The 20,947-nt window shown below is 39.8% G+C and overlaps 1 protein-coding gene across 18 annotated transcripts in view; it reads left to right on the top strand.

Moving 5' to 3' along the window:
* The window catches only part of ESR1 (estrogen receptor 1), a 203,998-nt gene that overhangs the window by 54,786 nt on the left and 128,265 nt on the right, over positions 1–20,947 (top strand). Inside the window, exon 1 of one of the 18 annotated variants that reach the window (XM_088667288.1) lies at positions 3,935–3,953. The exons of the other annotated variants lie outside the window; for them this stretch is intronic. The gene's annotated coding sequence lies outside the window, so the exon portion shown is untranslated. Of the gene's footprint in view, positions 1–3,934; positions 3,954–20,947 lie in introns of those variants that run through there. 18 annotated transcript variants of the gene reach the window in all.

The raw sequence follows: 20,947 nt of genomic DNA on the forward strand, positions 1-20,947 counted from the left end.
CCCTTTGATATACTACTTTAGGTTTGTTGCTAGTGTCCCTCCCTCCCCACTGCAGTTAATGGGAAGGAATTAACAATGCCATCTTCAGGACAGGTGTAGATTTAGGGCTTTGTTGGGGGTTCTGTGAATGAGGACACATATCATCCTCTAGATACATGGTCTCCCCTGACACTCCCCATTCACAGCTCCACTGCTGGTAACACAGCAATAATAGCAGAGCCTTTTTTCTGCTGTACTGAGGTGTGTGCCAAACCCCTCTTCACTTGTGGACCTCCCTCTCCACCAGCAGAGAGGGAAATCCGTTTTTCTATATTTTAGGAATCTTTCTTCCCTACTTCCCTGTATAATTTGATTTTAAAAGTCATTTTAAAAATGCCTGATTTGAAATTAAAATTAAAATTAAAAAGTAAAAAGTAAAATTATTTATTAACTTTTAAGGCATTTGTTACCTAAAAGGGATATCACATAATTGTAACTACAGCACCATTTTTTGTCTTCTTCATTCTTCATGGCATGATCCCAACCAGTCAGATACCATGTAGTGCATATAATAATGGTATGGCATTATTGAGCAAATCAGAGTAGAACCAACAAAGTCACTGAATCTAAATAAACTCTCCCATTGACTTTGAATTGGGAGGGAAAAAAAGAGAAGAAATGAGTCCCCATGTCTCAGGCAACTGGTTGATGTTGACTTGCTGTGCTACTGGTTTCATTGTCTGCCCATTCTCTCATCCTAAGATATGTTTCAGTTGAACATCCCAAAAGAATAAACATGTTTTATGGGAATTATAAAGCATGGACTCATTTAAGTTAAGCACAAGTAATTATTAGCAAGCTTTTCTGTTATACATTTTGATCCAATTTGTGGCTACTGGCAGTAGAGCCATTTCCTCTTTCTCTCCTTTGGGAGGAGCAAGAGTGTAACTGCAGATAAATAGTAACATCCAAAATAATTCATCAGTGCAGATACAGCTTTTAAAACCTAGGAAGAATGCTACCAAGACAAATGTAGTAGACAGCATTGTAAACAACATTTTCTAGACTTTTTCTTTTCTTTTTTACTAGCCCTGCCCGCCTGCCTGCTCATATGTATTTTAGTCATTTGTGGTCTGTGAAGGGAAAAAATGAATGGAAAAGAGCTAATTTTGTGCAGCTTCTCTTCGTGGTTGCCTCCAGATGATTCTGAATTCTTAGAAGCATCCATGGAAAAATTCTCTAAAATGCCTGAATTAAAGTAACACCTATTTTTAAAGGCAAAAGGTACAACATAATCAAATAAATACTGATTTATTCCTCTGTGTTGAATCATAGAATCATAGAATAGTTGGAAGAGACCACAAGGGCCATCCAGTCCAACCCCCTGCCAAGCAGGAAACACCATCAAAGCATTCTTGACATATGCCTGTCAAGCCTCTGCTTAAAGACCTCCAAAGACCTCCTTGGTAGCAAATTCCACTGCCGAACAGCTCTTACTGTCAGGAAGTTCTTCCTAATGTTTAGGTGGAATCTTCTTTCTTGAAGTTTGAATCCATTGCTCCGTGTCCGCTTCTCTGGAGCAGCAGAAAACAATCTTTCTCCCTCCTCCATATGACATCCTTTCATATATTTGAACATGGCTATCATATCACCCCTTAACCTTCTCTTCTCCAGGCTAAACATACCCAGCTCCCTAAGCCGTTCCTCATAAGGCATCGTTTCCAGGCCTTTGACCATTTTGGTTGCCCTCTTCTGGACACGTTCCAGTTTGTCAGTATCCTTCTTGAACTGTGGTGCCCAGAACTGGACACAGTACTCCAGGTGAGGTCTGACCAGAGCAGAATACAGTGGTACTATTACTTCCCTAGATCTAGATGCTATACTTTTATGCCACACCTGCCTTGATAAGCCCTTAAACATGGCTACCTGCTGGACCCTTAGACTCTTCTTAAACAAATCAGTCTTCTTTACAACATCATTGTCATTCCAATGGCAAAGGTGTTATAAAGGACGTTTTTATTTTGTTTTCTTTTGGTTAATTCTGAGTGCTATTGTAGTAACTTTTTCTGTAAAAGTTGCAATCCAGCACACAGTGAACTGCTTTTCAGCATTCAGGAAGATGAAGATAGTTACTCGTAAAAACATAAAACATGCCACATATATTTATATCAAATACTTTAGTCCTGACAAAACCAAATTTAACAATGAAGAATAAAATTACAGTAACAGAACAAAAAAACCAAGGGGGGGGGGAGATTATGAAAAGATTGGCTACAGCTCAGTGAGGTGAGAGCTTAACCACAAGCCCCGCTGGAAGTGTCTGGAAGCTTCTTTCTGGGAGCCTACCTGTTCATTTGATCTTCAAGACAGTTTTTATCTTGCCAACAGAGTTAAATATAGCTGCATATTATTTTCATACAGTATAGTCATACCTCGGGTTACAGACGCTTCAGGTTGCGCATTTTCGGGTTGCACACCGCGCCAAACCCGAAAGTACCGGAATGGGTTACTTCTGGGTTTTGGAGCTTGTGCATGTGCAGAAGCATCGAATCACACTTTGTGCATGCGCAGAAGTGCCAAATTGCGACCCAGGCGTGCGCAAAGGCGGCGCTGCAGGTTGCGAACGCTGCGGGTTGCGAACGTGCCTCCCGCATGGATCACATTCGCAACCTGAGCGTCCACTGTATTCTGTACTTTAATGATTTATAAATAAACTTTTCCTCATTACATTTAGTAGGTGCACATCTTTAACACTTTTCTTAATAAGTGATCTTCATCAAAAAAGGTGTCTCCCAAACATGCCCATACCATTGTAAATTCAATAGTTTTAGAAGATTCTGTGTTTACCGCAATTACCTGTCCAGCTGCTTTTAACAAGGATGCTGCAACGTACTGATTTCCTTTGTGAACAATTGCTTTAAAATAACCAAGGAGGATGCTTTTGAGTGTTGAGGGTGGGTATGTGGCTGGTTATGGTTTTAGTATTAGCAAGTATTTCTTATCAGAATAGTTGTACTTGGGAGCAAGATCAAAATACCTGCTCCAAAAGTGTGGCACCACCAGCACCTGTCCTTCAAAAAGTCATAAATTCTCCCTAGATTTATTGGCATTAATTACCATCTGAACTAAATTTTGTGGAAACCTTCCTTACAATTATATGAGATAATATGTTAAGCATTTTTATATGTTATTCAATAGTCAGTTCAAATATAGAGAACCTGGAACCTGCTGATACCGTCCTAGTCTCTCACTCGAGGCATGCTTTTATGGAGCTTCCTCAGCCTTCTCACAGCTTTTGTACCCAAAAGTACTCAGTCAGCTGGACTGCACATACCCAGTTCAAGGTTGCAGTAGGTTTGGTTTGGTGAATTTATTAGGGATCTAAAGGATGACAAATGGGACACCCCTTCACTCACTCTTCTTTCTCTGGCCTGTACAGCTCTCCTCTTCCAGCTGCTTTACCACTTGATTCTGCTGATTGAATAAACTGCCCTTTTGAAGGCATTCAGAGGTGGAATTTTCAAATGACTTTGTGGCTTGCTTTTCACAAGTCGTTCAAATGCTTCATTTATGTCAATTTGCCATCATCGCCAATAACAACTTTGTAGCCTTTACAGCAAGAGGCTAGGTGTTAGTCATAGGACTGCCTGTATTCCATGCAAAGATGCTTCAAAACAGAGTTTACAGAAAATATAATATTCCAGATTAGGTTGAAGGTGTAATGTAATGAATCTGCTGTTGCCACAGTTCAAGAATATGTACCCCCTTCCCTCCAAAAGAAAAAGAAAAGCTACAAGAAAGCATTCAGGAGTATTCAGCTCAGGCAGGAGTCATAAATCTTTCTGGCTTCACTGATTCTTTCAACGGCTTATGATCTTCACAAATTCTACCCTCATTTATTTTGTTTGCTTTTCAGCCTGTGGAATTGTTGGCAGGTATTCTGGTACGTTGGCTTGCCCCCATGAAGGGGATAGGTAAGCCATAATTTTCATTTTCATTAAAGTTTCCTTTCACATAGGGGACAAGGTTGGGCAAAGGACATCTTGTGCACAGTGAAGCAGCATTCACTTTCTTTATGATTTAAGCTTCTTCATACTTAAGGGTAAAGGCCTTCCAAGTACATCAGGTGTATTTTTTCCACTTCAAGTGGAAAATGGATTTTATAGCTGTTACTCCTGCTAACTTATTGCTTGATGATATTTCAGAAAACATTAAAATCATGAGCCAAATCTTATCTTTTCTTACTGCATACTACACAGCAGCGCCTCTCCACCAGTAGTTTCTTGAGAGTTTTTGTTTGCAATCAAGTCAATGGAGCAACCAATGACATGGATCATGTGTGGCATCCCCATCACTGATTCCCTCGCTCTTCCTCATACCTCTTGCCTATCTTTGCTGAAGCTGTGCTTCATGGTCCCCATCTTGTTTTCTGCTGCCTCTTACACCCTCTTCACTCACTCACACTCACACTTCTTTTTCCTTGGAAAAAAGTGAAATTTAGCAGAAGGAAGAATAAGCATTTTTCAAACATCAGTCATGAGAGTTACTGGGTAGCATAATCTTATTACTTGCTAGAATCTTAGAAATTGAGAGATAACAAGAAATATTTAAGTTTTATTGAAGATGCATGCCTTTTAAAATTCAGAAATATCTTTCTTTTCAGAGCTGCAGAACATACATTGTCCTCAGAATGGTATCCAATTTCTTACTGAATGACATCCTGGGAAAGGAAAATGTATATTATCAAGAGAAGGGCAGTGGGCACTCTGATAGCTTTTAAAAAATGATTACTCTAAGTCAGAATTTCATTCCTGGTTATTATCCTTGGTAGCATCACTGTCTGTAAGACTGCAAATCCAGGGACTAAGCAAGCTCAGCACGGTCTACCAGACATATATTGTGATGGTGCTCACCTTCTGATGATTACCAATTCTGATGATTACCTTCTGACGATTACCAATAATGATCAGAAGGTCGGTGGTTCAAATCCCCGCAATGGGGTGAGCTCCCATTGCTCGGTCCCTGCTCCTGCCAACCTAGCAGTTCGAAAGCACATTCACCTTGATTTTAGCTGCTAAACAGCCCCACCCCCTAAGGGGTGTGCCTGTTACCCATGCCCTCTTTCTCTCAACTAACACAGGTCACTTCCAAGCTATTGCCATTTTAGGGTGGTTTTTAGTTACATTCTGGCCAAATCCAGATATCACAGTTAAAATCCTGTATTAGTATTTGCACAGTCTTAGGAATGTTGTAGTGTAGTTAAATAAATAAGGTTGGACCTAGTTAACCCAATGACATGCATTGGCTCATTGTTCTAGATTTTGTTGCAAATATAGCCTACTGGGGTCTTCATGAATCTCTTTCACAGATTTAAATAAATGGCAATGTCACAGAGCTGTTAGACTAGATGTTGAAGTCAAAGAGTTGTTAGACTAGTTTAGACTATTTGGAAATTACCTTGAGGCAAAAGGTGCTGTAGTTGTATAAAGTGGTATTACTTCTTATTTAATGAAAACTGGGTGGAGATTTCATAGAGCTTGAAGGGAGTGTGTGGGATTCCTTAGTGAGAAAGGATAGTCCAACATGAATGATGAGCTGACTTGCAAAGGGAAAACTAGTGACTAATGCTTGGATGTGTTTGGGCGGTATACCTCATTAATAGCAGGTACCATAGCCAATAACATGTAAATATCTTTTGTACCAGATGTCTAAATAAAATATGCGTGGCATCATTGGCTATCTTCCGGAGAAACCATTTCATTAGTCTATTTTCTAAACACCAATGCCCGTTAAAGTAATTTCTTTTCAATCAGTGCTCTGAAAACACTGTCCTTATTCATTGCATGGCTGGAAACATCAGCAAAGTTAGTCGTTTATATTTTGCTGATACTTTGATTTCTCTGCACACAGCTTATGCTCAAGTAGGACATCCAGCACTGGAGCAGCTAGACAGGTTTCTTAACATACAAACACAAGGCCTGTGGCCCATCTAGCCTAGTATAGTGTTCTCACAGTGCCCAGCAAGATGCCTATGGGAAGCAGGCAATGGTGTTTTCTTGTATTTATGATTCCCATCAACTGGTATTCAGAGGCATAACCTCCAGGATTAGTAGTCATTAATTGCCTTATCCTTACTAAATAGCTTGTGAGTAATTGAAAACATTCAGCCTTTCAAAGGCTGGGATAAAATGGAATCATATTTAGGAATATGAAAACCACTGCAATACAGTGGATAGAAAACTGGACCTGAAACACCTGTACTGAAATCCCTTCTTGGCTCCAGTCTACAAATTTCATGCAAAAGCATAGGAGCCAACTCCTCGAGGCTGTGGGGGCTTTGTGCCCCCCAATAAAATATTTGAGGGGGCTGCTCCTCTAAAGTTGATGGGCATTGCCATTTAAATTGTGTGCATGTACTGCATCATGTAATCAATTATGTGGGGCGGAGCTTACCCCCTTATTTTCTTCAAGTTGGCCCCCCTGTGCAAAAGCATGTAATTGGTGTACAGTAGCTCCTTTTAATGAGGAAAAGCTGCTGCTTGTGGATGCAGTGAGACTGGAAAAAAATGGTGGAAGGAACAAGAGTTGCTGTGCTGTTGTATGAGGACATTTGCATTGCTGCAACTGAAGTTCCAGGGCAAAGTGCTATTACACTCTTGTTCTGCTTATGGGATTCCAATAGGCATCTGGTTGGTCATTGGGAGAAGAGAATGCAGGAATAAATAGGCCTTCTCTTACGTGTTCCCAACTGGAGGCAGTGAAGGAGCTGTTCATGGCTTTGAAGTGCTCACTGCTAAAGAGGGGAGGGGGATTGCCTCAAAGGATTTCAGGGAGGCACAGTGGGCATGCCCAACTTACAAGGCAGTGTTGAGGGCTAAAAGAACAGCAGAACCTGGGAACTATCAAAGGCAGAAAGCTGACCCTAGACAAGTCAGCCTTGGGTTAACTTGAATCGAGGGGCAGCCAAGGGCATTTTGTTGCCAGGAATAGAGTAGCACCCCCCCCCAGGTCAATTATATATATTAATCTTACCTTTATATCCCACATTTGTATCTCCCCATAATTGATCCCCAAGGTCAATTATATATATTAATCTTACATTTGTATCCCACCTTTCTTTCACCTTGGCACTCAAGGCGGCGTACATGGGGTTCCAGGCAGTCACTCAACCATGCACTGACCACAGACCCAGACCTGCTTAGCTTCAGCAAGGCAATGATTTCATGTGCCTTCAAATCATACCCATGGCAAGTTATTTTGAGGCACAAAATACATTAACTGACCATCAGTATTGTGCCTTTCCATGACATCACAGATCAGCTGCCTCATTCTCCATAACGGCAGGGCCAGCCCTGCTTGAATCTCTTACTGATTATTATTTGAGCCCTAAGCCTTATAGCCCACATTCCAGGCTGGATGCTTTCCTTCCCATCCACTCTATATCTGCCTTCCAGTGCCCCCCCCTCATTTTCATGACTTTAAATATAGTCAGTGCTTTTTTTCTGGGGGTACTCAGGGGTACGCAGTACAGACACCCAAAGGTTAAAAGTGTGGCACTTGCTGTAGCAACATTCTTTTAAAAAAAGCACTGAATGTAGTCAACATTCATTACAAACTCCACTGGAGAAAACTGTGATGGGGGAGGGGATTGTAGAGCAGGGAAGGTTTGGTAAGAAAGGTTTTTCGCAACTCCTCCCCAACTGCGTTGCGACTTCCTTTCATAATAAGTAGTTTGGGATGGAGCCCAGGCATGCCATTTGCCCTTGAGTTACTGACTCTCAGCCTTTAGAATACTAGCGGCCTTTTTCATAGAATACCAAATAATTCTTTAAAAAAATATAAAACAAAAATCATTATTGGTAATCATATCTTGTTCTGAAACTGCATAGAAAATACACAAGGAATTTTGATAATATGGGGGCATTAGAATATCTGTTACTGCTAATAACGTTCTGTTGCATACTGATTCAACAAACTGAGCATTAGTCATACTTCAGTAGCAAATTAAGTCTCTTATGAAATTTTTCTGAAATACAACTGAATTACATGAAGAAATCCTTAATGTAGAATCCACTTGCTTACAAAGATTTATGTCTCACATTAGTATTAAAGCTAAAAAACCAGTTTGTAATTTATGTGGTAGTTTGAGTGTATTTTCCATTTCTTAAATAGGAGTGGAAAGTTTGGCAAAAAAGCGTGCAGAATAGAAGAATTTGGCTCTTTGGTGGAAAAAACCCCCCAATGATTTTGGTTTGGGATAAATTATGTGGATTTAAACCTCATAGTTTTTGCAACATATAGTGGTTTTAAAATAATTTATAACAAAAAAATTCAATTATGGCTAACCTCATATTAACTTTTTTGGGGGCCTGAACTGTTACAAAATCAGTGTGGCTTCTAGAATATCCTCCCAAATCCAGCTGTTTCAAAGTACCGGTAGTAATTTTGATAACTGTGAATTGCTTCCCCCACCATGGGCTCTTATTTACAAAATTATAGCATCTGGATGTCTCCTAGGATTTCCCATTTTCATTACTTTGCTAGTGGATATTTGTTTATACCAAGAATAGGAACCATGCATCCCTTACACATACCAAATAACGTTAAATATAGTTTCAGTTCTTTGACTAGTTTAGGGCATGAACTGCAAGTGTGCTCTGCCGCTCTAAGACAGCCTTGCTGAGCTCTGGCAAATCCCATACATACCTGGGTGCTAGAGACCATGCAGTACGTAGGCTGTGCAAAAGCCCTGCTCTGCAGCTGTCCTGACAGCTCTGACAAGTCCATTTGGAATCTTCCCTTTCAGATTTCTTTAAAATGTGTCATATGGATCACAGTGTCTTGTGAAGAAGACTGTAACATTTATTTTGAAAGGTGACCTTTTAAAAAGAAATGGCTAAAATAATCAGTACAATACTAAGTGCTGATTGAAAAACAACTACAAACCCTTCAGGGAAATGCCAGTCATTTATTACTTTGGCCCCAAAGATTACTGTTGTATCTCACCAAGCATGTGTTCTATTACTCCATCATCATGTGGCGACCCTATGATTATCGTTATGAAGAAGTGCATTTGTTATTGTGAATATGCCACATGACAGAGCGGAAACTAGGGAAAACAGAAGGGCGGATGAGGCAGGGATAGGGAGCCTGTGTCCCCCCCAGAAGTTGGAGTAGTACATGCCATGCTGGCAGGGGATGGAAGGAATTAGGACAGTATGCCTCTGAATACAAGCAGCAGGGAATCACAAATAGGGAGAGTGCTGCTGTGTCCATGCCTTCCTTGCAGGCTTCTCATAGAGATCTGGATGGCCACTGTGAGAACAGGATGCTGGACTAGATGGGCCTTTGGACTGATCCTGCAGGGCTCTTATTATGTACTTATGCACTACCAGTCCAGGGTAGCATAGATTGCAGGATAGCACAACTAGCACAGATGTTTGATTTGAGAAGTGTCAGTTTCTACTTTAGCTCTCATGCAAAGTTAGTTTAATATTTAGGATAGTAAAGGTAAAGGGACCCCTGACCATTAGGTCCAGTCGTGACCGACTCTGGGGTTGCGGCACTTATCTCGTGTTATTGGCCGAGGGAGCTGGCGTACAGCTTCCAGGTCATGTGACCAGCATGACAAAGCCGCTTCTGGTGAACCAGAGCAGCACACGGAAACGCTGTTTACCTTCCCATAGCGGTACCTATTTATCTACTTGCACTTTGACGTGCTTTCGAACTGCTAGGTTGGCAGGAGCTGGGACTGAGCAACGGGAGCTCACCCCGTTGCAGGGATTCAAACCGCCAACCTTCAGATCGGCAAGCCCTAGGCTCTGTGGTTTAACCCACAGCGCCACCCGCAACCCTGTATTTAGAATAGTACAGTTTAATTGATGGGTAGAATCTTGAAAAGGAGTGTTGCATAGCAGTAATTTCACTAGCTTTTTCTGCATTCTCAGAAACTGAATTGAATATAGTGTCAATGACAGCATTGATGATTTGGAACTTTGGCTTTGAGAAATAATTATTTCAACTGAAATAGGCAAGGCTATAAATCAGCAGAAAAGAGATAAGACACCTGGCCATGACAGATAACATCAAAACTGTTCAAACCCTGGAAGATTATAGCAAGTTATATTTACATAATGGTCTGATTTGGAGGCATGGCTAGGTAAAAGGTTGTGTATGATACAAAATAAAAGGGAACCTTATTGTCTCTGGCTGAAGGAAGAGAACAATACTCATCCCTCCTCCAACAGGTCTTTTGTACTATCATTCTGGCATTTGATGAAAAATATAAGGATAGGGGATTACTCCAAATTCAGGTGGTACCTTATCTGATGGCCAAGCCACACATTACAGGATGTGGCAACAAGAAGTGCAAGGGCATGCACATTTCTGCTCATCAGCAAGTAATTATTATTATTATTATTATTATTATTATTATTATTATTACATGATATAATCTCATAATATGTGAGGGAGCCGGAATCATTGATGGAAAAGCTTGGGGATGTTAATACTGAAGAATAATTTTGACTCATAAAAATGCTAATTGTGACTAGAAAATTGGTGTCTTGTCTAGATGGCCTAGAGTTCCTCATTTACAAATTCAATACTGTAATGTACTACTTTAATTGTGTAGACTTGCAACAGAGGTCGACAACATGCAGCTGTGTTTGCTAGTACCTCCTATGGTGCCTGCAAAAATCTCAGTGAATTTCCCGTAAAAAAAATCAGAGTGTACAAAAAGAATGTCTAGCTCAGCATCTCCTACATTGAATGCAGCCCCTTAAATATGCCTACATTTCATTGGGTTCCCAGATAGGACACCCACATTCGCATTTATTCTGAACAGAGGAAAGGTGTAAGGAACTGCTGTAGGTGCTTTTTTCCGTCGACAAGGCAGCAATGAGGAAGCATGCCTGCACTATTTTGTGGCCTTGTCTCTTCCTTGTCTTTGAAATGTGGCAACCATTTTGTGGTATATCTCATCCCCATGACAGTCATTTTGTAACAGGTATGCACAACCCTTTCTTCAAAATTCCAAACATGCCCATTGGCCCCCAATGCTTGCTGTGTCATATAAATGAAATAAAGTTTTATATGATTTTGGAGTTATACACTAACTTCTAGATCAAGAATACTGTATGAAACAACAATGGTGAATCCACAAGTTTAACCAACCCTTCACTTCTACACTGAGTTCTGGGCAGAAATCTCCTCTAAAATTCCATTTGCATTGTGAGGGAAGCATCAATTAGTGCCAATGGAAATTTCTCTACTAATGCAGGTAGCAGATCTTTCGGTGGTGGATGGAGAGGGGATTTTATTTGGCCATAGCAGGGGCAAAAGCAACCAAAAAACCCTTCCCTCCATGCATAGGCTCCAACTCCTAGGAGCCAAGACAATTTCAGCCTCCTTTTTTTTAGGGGGTTGGAGCCCCTCGATGTTCAGAGGAAGTCTTGTGTGGTTACATTGGGCTCCCCTGATTGTCTGGCGCCTCTGCCTCCGAAGTCCCAATCTTATTCAGGCCCAGGCAATGGCTGTTTACTGTTAAAATAGAAATATGTGAATTTAAATAAATATGTCTAATGTGGCATGTAGTTTGCTCATCTGCTTGGAATAGTAAAGGCAGACAGTGAAGTATTCTAAAAACATTTTTCCCTGAAAAATCTCTCCACAACTCATTCTGGAAATAACCTTCTGCATGCAAACAATTTCATTTCACTTGAAATCATATCCCACACACACTACAAAGGCTCAGCTAACAATTATGTATCAGAACCATACACATTCCTTTACAGAAAAGAAAAAGAAACATACATTGGCCACATGAAAAGCAACAAGTATCTTGCCATATCTACCAAGAGATGATCCACATATGACAGAATGAAGTAGATAGCTGAGGAAGTACAGTACAAGCTTGAACTGTATTGCAGGCGTGGGAGGGGGGTGTAATCTTTTTGAATACTCTGCCATGTAAAAATTTGTTTGCACAAAGATTGTGGGATGGCTATACAGTATAAGATTAGTTCTTTATTGGGTATGCGTTATGATTTGCTTTTGAAGAGGTTGTATGATGTTGTGTCAAGTAATTGTTAACCCATATTTCCCCATCATTTTATTTATTGCATAAAGTTTATTTTTAAAGTGGTTTTAAGAGTACGAGGCCTACTTTAATTGCACAGCCTGAATTTGCTGGTGTGTGATTGAATCATACCCACAAAACAGTGGCAGTCTGGAAGTGCCTTAATATATCAGAGAGATTGTAGCCCTCTCCCTGACCTGCTGCCTAACATTGAAGAGCTTTTGATTTGAGGGAACATTTAAAAACTGTAGTTTCAGTTCAGTTTGGTATGGTGCAGTCCAGAATGCTACCGGGTCAGTCTATGCACCTTCTTTTGACAACTTGTATAAAGCAGCAGTTTTAAAATACTGAATCTTGCTTACAGTTGTGCTTTGTTAGATTTCTAGAGAGAAGTTTTACCAGCCTTTGAATTGTATATTTTCACCACTTACTAAGATTATTGCATGACTACTTTTAACAAAGCATCATCACTAAGCTGGTTGTCTCTTTTTGAGTGTATATATACCAAAGGAATGGATCCAGGCTTGGTCATGCTTAGAGTAGACTCACTGAAATCAATGGAGCTTAAGTTAGTTGTGGTTAACAAGACTTGTCTATTTCAATGGGTCTGTTATAATCATGAATAGGCTTGGCTCCAACCCAAAAATATCACAGGGAACAGAGGTCTGTTTTTGTTTTTTATATCAGCTATCTCTTTTCAAAATGTTTGTATTAAAAATGATTGCATCTAAGGAGCAGACAGATTATTTTTGAGATGTTAACACAGAATATTAAAATTTAGGATTGCAAAAATATTCTAAGGTTACAGAAGCGTACTCACCATAGGTTTGGCATTATGGTGAATGACTGCATTTCATCCTTGATACATTGAATCCCCCCCCCCGACATTTCATTAGAGATAATGGAATCTGTTGGTCTTGTATCTTTATATGGCTAGTAACAGATAGCTAGAAACATAGTAGAGTGAATTGAGTGCATTACAAAAAATGAAATATACTTTAGAAGTCATGGTGATGGAGTTCTAGGGCCTGGTATCTCCAATACGAAATAAACATTTCTAGGAAAAACTGCGTCAAGAGGTTTGAGAGGTGGGCCACTTTGAAAGATGAAGGATCTTATGATGTAACCTTCAAAATACAGTGTATGTAATATTTTGGGCAATTATCCTTTAGCTGCATTCAGAAACAACTTTTATTATTAGTTTTTTTTCCTTGTATTATATCCCAGCTTGCTTCTTATTTGCATCCCACTGTCCCAAAAAATAAATAGTTATATTTACGGCATATTTAATATAATCTATAAAGATGTTTAGGGTATTTGTTAAGACATGCAAAATACAGGTTTGAAAGCTAGCTTTATTAACAGGCAGCAGCTGCCATCTAATTCATATCTCTGTCTTTTTTCTCTGCACCTTTTTTAGCAGGTTAAGTTACTTCCATATTTCAGTTGAGAAAGACTGCATACATCAAAATCCTAGATATTCTCAGATGTTTTTACTATAGGTTTGATTAACCATGTCTCAGATTAGAACTAGTATGTGATCAGAGGCTAGGAGAGTACAGATGTAGGACCTGTGGTGTCCGGATGTTACTGGACTTCCAGCTCCCATCATCTCTAACCATTTGCCATGCTGGCTGGGTGATAGGAGTCCTAGATCTTCTGGAGGATATGAATACAAAGCATTTCCTATTTATTATGTGTGATACCTGATGGTTGTCATAGTCAGAACTGACCTACTGAAATGGACTTAAATTTTACTAGCTATGATTACTTCAAGTATGATTGAGTTAGATATCACCCTAAATTTATAAATTGCTTCATCACTGGGGAAAAACAGTGTGTAAGGCAATGCACAATAAACCCCATTAAGAATACAGATATATACTGTTGTTCCAAGCATTATATGTCTAGTTGCATATATTTTCTATTAAATTATGAACACTTATACAACCCTCCAATGAACTATATACATATGGGATAGAAATGGCCCCTACAAGAAACATCTGGAACAAGGGCTCAGATCCCAGATGTGGCAATAGAGTTATGAGCAGGCCATCCAGCTGACTTGTGCTGGCATGAGGACTAGAAATTCAATATGCCAGTGCACCTAAATTTTAAGATACAGTCTATTAGGAACGAACCAAACTGTAAATCATCCCAAATGCTTCAAATAAAAAATGTCAAAAGTCCTAAAAGAAACAATGTCATTCCATGAATACATTATATATATTTATTATTTACATTAAATATGAAAGTATATCAGGCATATAAATCCCCATAGACAAAGTTTGCTATAACCTCAAACTACAAATGTCCCTTATGCTTTCCAAAACAAATAAAACTGATTCAAGTGTTGAGCTTTAGCCTACCTGTTCTTGAATGCCTGCACAAAATAGCCAATAGTTCAATCCTACACACATCTACTCGGCAGTAGAGTCAATGGGATTTATACTCCTGGGTAGGAGTATGTAGGATTGCAGCCTGAGCCTATGAATACCTTAGAAACAACAGATACAAAACTGTCAAACATATAGGTCCTATGTTATAGGCAATCTTAAATGCTCCAAAGCAAGTTAGATAGTAAAAACATGCTGTCTTATCCTTAGACATGAGATTGATTCATCTGTTTATGCTACATCAAAGTTATGTTGACTGTCAACATAATAGCTGAGCTGAGCTGAGTTGAGCTGAGCAGTGCAACACAGCAGTAAGTCGTACTCTGCAGTTGCAGATGACTTGCAACTATATATATTCTATGCCAAGACCATATTGAACTAGAACAGAGCTTTTTAATACTAGTTTCTATTTCACTACATTGTTTTCTTTTAAAATGTGGGGTCATATCACTAGAAAATGATGCCAGTAATTGTCAACTGATTGTGCCAAACTCTGTCACCATTTTGTGTCTAGTGGTCCTCAGTAGTTTTCAGCCATGTCAAGTGGGCCCTGGGGGTAGAAGATTTTAGGAGCCTTTTTTGCCCCTTGCTCATCCATACAATGTCTATTATATGTGTCCAAAACAAGGTTTCTGGTCTAAATTTGTCTAGTCTCAGTTTCAAGCCACTTTAATGTATTGTGCCCTTTTTGCTTCAAGGGAGCCATAATGCATTAATAGTGCACCTTGCATAATATCTGTTACACCATAGAAAATTGTGCCTTTGGACAAATTGGTGTATTTTGAATCGTTGTGTTTGTCAATGAAAGAATAAATACATAGCTATCTTTAATGTTAGCTTCATTAACATTTAGTATTACCATAGAGAGTTTACTGCTCAAGAACAATCCAGACTATTGACCACTCCAGTGTACTTATGGAGTGACACCATTTGGTTTGCCAGAAAACAATGCAAACAAGAGAACAAGCAAAGAAACCCAAGATTGTTGGAATAATGAATAACCCTGATTTCCTACCCCGCCCACGCCCCCGGCACTGAACTGTGTTCTTTGATCTTTTCTGTTCTGAGTGTTGAAACATCTGCCAAGGAAAAAAAAACTGTTCCTGAAACACCAAAGTCCCGTTTGTTCCACTCCAGAGATGAAAATGCACCTCTCTCTTTACACAGCAGCTGAGATGCAACATTAAAGCATTAAGGCTCAACGAACCAGTGGCTTTCCCTGCTGTTGGTTTTACTACCCCCTTTGTTGGTGTGACTATTGGATGGAGTTTTACTTCTGCTTTGATTTGTGCTTGCAGAAGCTATTGTTCCATAACCATAAAACTGATTCAAAGTGTCCGTATTTTGCAGTGCTTAATACCTGAGCAGTATGCATGCAACCTTTGAAACATTGATATTTGGCTTTCATTCTTCAGTCACCTAATGGTGGAGTGAGTTTGAAACTGTCACTTTCCAGCAATTCCAATGCAACCAAAATTGCTGTCTCTGCACTACTCTTAGCTATGTGGGGGACAGCGAATTTGAGCGTATGCAGAGTTGTGCTGAAGGAACAGGTTAAAGCCTTAATTCCCCGGGTATCCCAATATCAATATCATTGTCCCTTGCACCCAGTGATCTTTTCTGTGTTGCCCAGTTGATGGCTGATCAGCCTGGCAGTCAGGAAAAGTGCACAGGGGTCCCTGAATCTTGGAGCCCTGAATGAAGAGCAGTTGAAGGATGCATGTAACCCATGGACTGATGATTATCCACACCTATCCTAGGGTACAAGCCTGATTCCACATTAGTCAAGCCACACTTCGTCTAGACAAAGAGCAAACCCTTTTGTGTACCGTATATTGTTGGGAGAGGGCCCTTATTTGCTCATTTCTACTGTAGGGCATACTGACCTTGGCACTGTATTTTTTTTGGCAAACAAAATCCTGCAGTAGTGAAGCTTGCTTGACAAGGGCACATGAAATTCTTCTTTTCTTGTATCAGAATCACATTTGTGGTGAAGCACTCCCTACTCAGTAATTAAAGCAAGCAGTATGGTGAATAATGCTCAATATTCTCCTCAACATAACAGTACAAATGAATTCAAATAACTAAATGCTTCTCAGCAATAATTCAGTCTTCCAAACACTAATTCTTGGCAATTTCTGCAAATTAAACAACTGTGATCGTCTGCAATGCAAATGCTACTGGAGCTGTTATTGCTCTGGAGAAGGCTTAATGTCTTCCTGGATTTCTACAATGCTAATGCATTGATGTAAAATGTTCCCCTGGGCTCACTGCTTAGGGTGCTTTTGCAGGCTACAAGAGTAAGCCTCAGGTCAGAATGCCTGTCTTCCCATAACAAAATAAGTTCTCAGGTCAATTCAGCCCTTCTTCTATTGATCTTTGCCAGGGGTTTATCTATCAGACATGAATCTCATTGGGTTTCCTAAATTATGGAGGACCAGACTCATGCCTGAAACTGATGGAGAGATGTGCAGCTATTCTAAAGCCACTTCCATATGCTTTGGGATTATTCTCTAATCCTTTCCTTCTGTTCTTAAATTAACCATATAATTTGTACCATATTGGATAAATCCTTTAAGCTATCTCCTCAGATTCACCAGCTGTATTTTGTACATAAGACAAAGGAAAGCTCAGTTGCAAAAATAAATAAATAAAAATACTAGTTTCATATAGCAGGCTGCCATTCATACAAGCTATACTTGAAAAGTAGAATCACATGTTCAATCCACATCCGTATGTGAATGCCAACAAATCCAGATGCATGTTGTGAATGTCTGAAAGTAGGCATTTAACCATCAGTGGTGGAAATCACATTTAAGTGACTTTCAACATTCACATGGGAACATATTCACAGAATTTGTATTTAACATCAAACAGGACTTTGGGCAGGAAACTTACATCGAGTATGGTATGTTTAATGCTAGTTCCTATGCTTGCTTCCGTGAGAATCTAGTTATGTGATCAAGCTTATTTTTGAATGGATGTCATTTCTACTTGAGTAGTCTCATTGGGTGGGCTATGCCCCCAAAGGAGATCTATGTATGTGTGTTTATCAGTTACAGTTTGTGGTGTAGGCATGACTTGATAAGAATACATATATGGACAACTTTGGGGGGGGGGGTTCTCCAAGCTTCAACTTTAGCTAATATTAGGTACTCCTTAGTGCATTGTGAGGTAGATGAGGAGCAGCTTTATCAGAGCAAGTGGCAGTGCAAAATTGCAGATGCTGGAGCCTGATCCAGATTGGGACCACTGAAGGAAGCAAAGGGATTTTCAGAAAATTCCACCCCTAATGCAGAGTTGTTATTTATGGTCATGGTAACAAATTTGTTACAATTGTATTTGATTGGAGCTGTCATCCCAATGCAGGATGAATGAGAAAAGCTGTCATTTGTTCACCAATGACAATTTCCTGTAAGTGGAAACTTTTTTTCTACTTTGAAATACTGGCAGCAGAGATTACAACAGTGTCTATACTAAAAAAAGAAGAAGTTGAAGACCTGTTAGACTAAGACAGTAGGATGTAAGAGACTCGATCTTTACTAGTTTTAAGACATGCAGTGGAGCCAATTTAATTCCAGTGAGCCTTCTTAGTCATGTAATTGTGTTTAAATGCTTGACTGTACCATTTCTGTTGTGTTGATAATTTGTTATTTTCTATTATATTAGTGCATTGATTATATTTTTCACATTTTGCAAGCTGCTCTGTGTAGCTTTTGAAAGAAGCATTGGGTATAACATACAACTAACTAAATAAATATGTGATGGTGACTCTAATGCTTATGCCATCATATTCCACATATATAGTTACAAAAAGCAAGGACTGCATCATCTGTGGCAAGAGCTGTGGTCACCTGTCTGTTACCTTTCAGGCATGGGACAAGTAAAACCACGTCATGGCCCCCAGCCGGCCAATCCGGTCGGCCAGGGGGACATACGTAGCTTACCCCTTTTAAACCGCAGCGCAGCAAGGGAATCTCCCTCTTGTTAGATTGGATGTATCAATATATTTATCTGGAAGGCTAGAAAAATGGGGCGAGGTTACTGAATAATGTTTCTCTCTTATTTAATTTTCCCAGTGTAAATCCTTCTCTCTCCAGCTGTTGTTTAACCTGCTAGGTAGACAAACAAATACAGATACTATATTGTTTCTGTATTTTTCTCCAGCACACCAAATAGCAAACAATTTTAGCTCTAGTTCAATTCCTCTTCCTCTATCTGATCTATTTGAGAGCCCCTGGTTTTTTAAAAAAGTCAAAACAATAACAAACATTAGCAAGCCAGAGGTTCTAGTCATGGATCTTTTGCATAACTTGAACTTTGGCCCTAAAACGATATTTCTACCATGGACTGTCCTCCCAGCTGTGGCAGATTTCAAAAAGCACCCAAAATATGAAAAGTAGGCAATGTAATATACTTACATTGCCAACTCAGTGGTGTAATCCAACACAGTGGTGTAATGTTGGAAAACGTTGATCACTTCTCCTACCTAGGCAGTTACCTTTTCACAAGGGCCAACATTGATGCCAAAATCCAGCATCGCCTGAGCTCTGTGAGTGTGGCTTCTCCCGATTGAAGTGCAGAGTGTTTGAGGACTGGGACATTCGCAGGGAAACCAAAATGCTTGTTTACAAAGCTATTGTACTACCAACCTTACTGTATGCTTGTGAAACGTGGACCACTTATAAACGCCATCTCCAACTCCTCGAAGGATTCCATCAATGGTGTCTCCGAAAAAAAATTACACATCATTTGGGAAGACAGGTGAACTAATATCAGTGTACAGTACTGGAAGAAGCACAGATCACCAGTGTTGAAGCAATGCTTCTTCAACATCAACTTTGTTGATGACTGGTCATGTTGTGCGGATGCCTGATGATTGTCTTCCAAAGCAACTACTCTATTCCAAACTTAAAAATGGAAAGCGTAATGCTGGTGGTCAACAAAAGAGGTTTAAAGACTGTCTCAAGGCAAATCTTAAAAAATGTAGTATAAACACTGACAACTGGGAACACTGGCCTGCGAGCGCTCCAGTTGGAGAACAGCCTTTGCCAAAGGTGTCATGGGCTTTGAAGAAACTCGATCTCAGGACGCAAGGGAGAAACGTGCTAAGAGGAAGGCACGCTTGGCAAATCCACACCATGATCAACTCCTGCCTGGAAACCAATGTCCCCACTGTGGAAGGACGTGTGGATCCAGAATTGGCCTCCACAGTCACTTACGGACCCATTGTTAAAACCATGTTTATGGAAGACAATCTTACTCGGCTACGAGTGGTCGCCAAAGAAGAAGAAGAATATACTTAGTGCTTATAATAATAACATGGGGGTTTGGTGGCATTTCTTTCCACATATCTGTTTCTTGAGCTGCTGTAGTTTATATATTTTTTAACACCATGTTGTGAATGTTCATGTTGTGTTTCTTGTGGTGGTTGTCTTGTATCTTCCAGCTCTTTTAAAAGTCAGTGTCTACAACATGGAATGCAGACACAATCTGGAACCACTCAAACTTGATTTCAAATTACTATGTTGGAGTTTCTTCTAGAGTTCTGGCTCTCTGCATGTGGTTTTGCCTCCTAGCAATGCTTGAATGTGGACAAACTTCTGGCCCCATTTCTGTCTTGTCTTTGCTAGCAAGCTTATTTCCTCTTTCTGATGGAATAGGTTCTACAGTTTTCCATTGTAAAGTTGTTAATCCACTCATCCTGCTGTGGTTTCACATGAAGTTCTACCCAACAAATATAGCTAAACCTCAGTGTGGATTTCAGCTCTATGATGGCCAACTTTTTGTGATCATGTTCTCATACGAAAGTTTTTGAAAACCGAAGACAAAATCTGACAGCAAACTGGCAAACAGATATTGCTCTTCTGCCATTTTTAGTTAAAGAAAAACAAACCTTGTACAGTCTTAAGCTTCATATATGTGTGTAAGACAAAGAGAAGTCCTGCTCACTTGATCAATGAGCTATAGATCAGTCAGTTTTCTTTTGTTTTAGTACTTTAATTTCAAATTTTCAGATCCTTTTCTACCCACATAGGCTGCCTCCTGTGATAGAGGATACTGTGCAGGGATCATAGGGAAGAGCCTATGTAAACAGAGCATGCTTCTTGAGACAAGAGAAGGTATTGCAGTACATAATAGGACTATGGGTATCTAGTAAGATTGCTCACCTAGCTTAGCAGCCCCACAGAACAAATCACCAAAAAGCTTTGAGAGGTCCAGAAACACAACCAGTGTTACCATCTTCATACATCTGAACCCTGAATGCACCTTTCCTCCATTTCTCTTCACTTGGGAACTTGGAGTGACAGAGATAAATGAAAGGGAAATAAACAGACACTGTATTCCAGAAATATGATCATGTTTCCTCAAGATAATAATAATAATAATAATAATAATAATAATAATAATAATAATAATAATAATATATTTATACCCCGCCCATCTGGCTGGGTTTCCCCAGCCACTCTGGGCGGCTTCCAACCGAATATTA

Source organism: Zootoca vivipara, chromosome 3 (assembly GCF_965207765.1).
Source record: "Zootoca vivipara chromosome 3, rZooViv2.hap1.1, whole genome shotgun sequence".
NCBI lineage: Eukaryota > Metazoa > Chordata > Lepidosauria > Squamata > Lacertidae > Zootoca > Zootoca vivipara.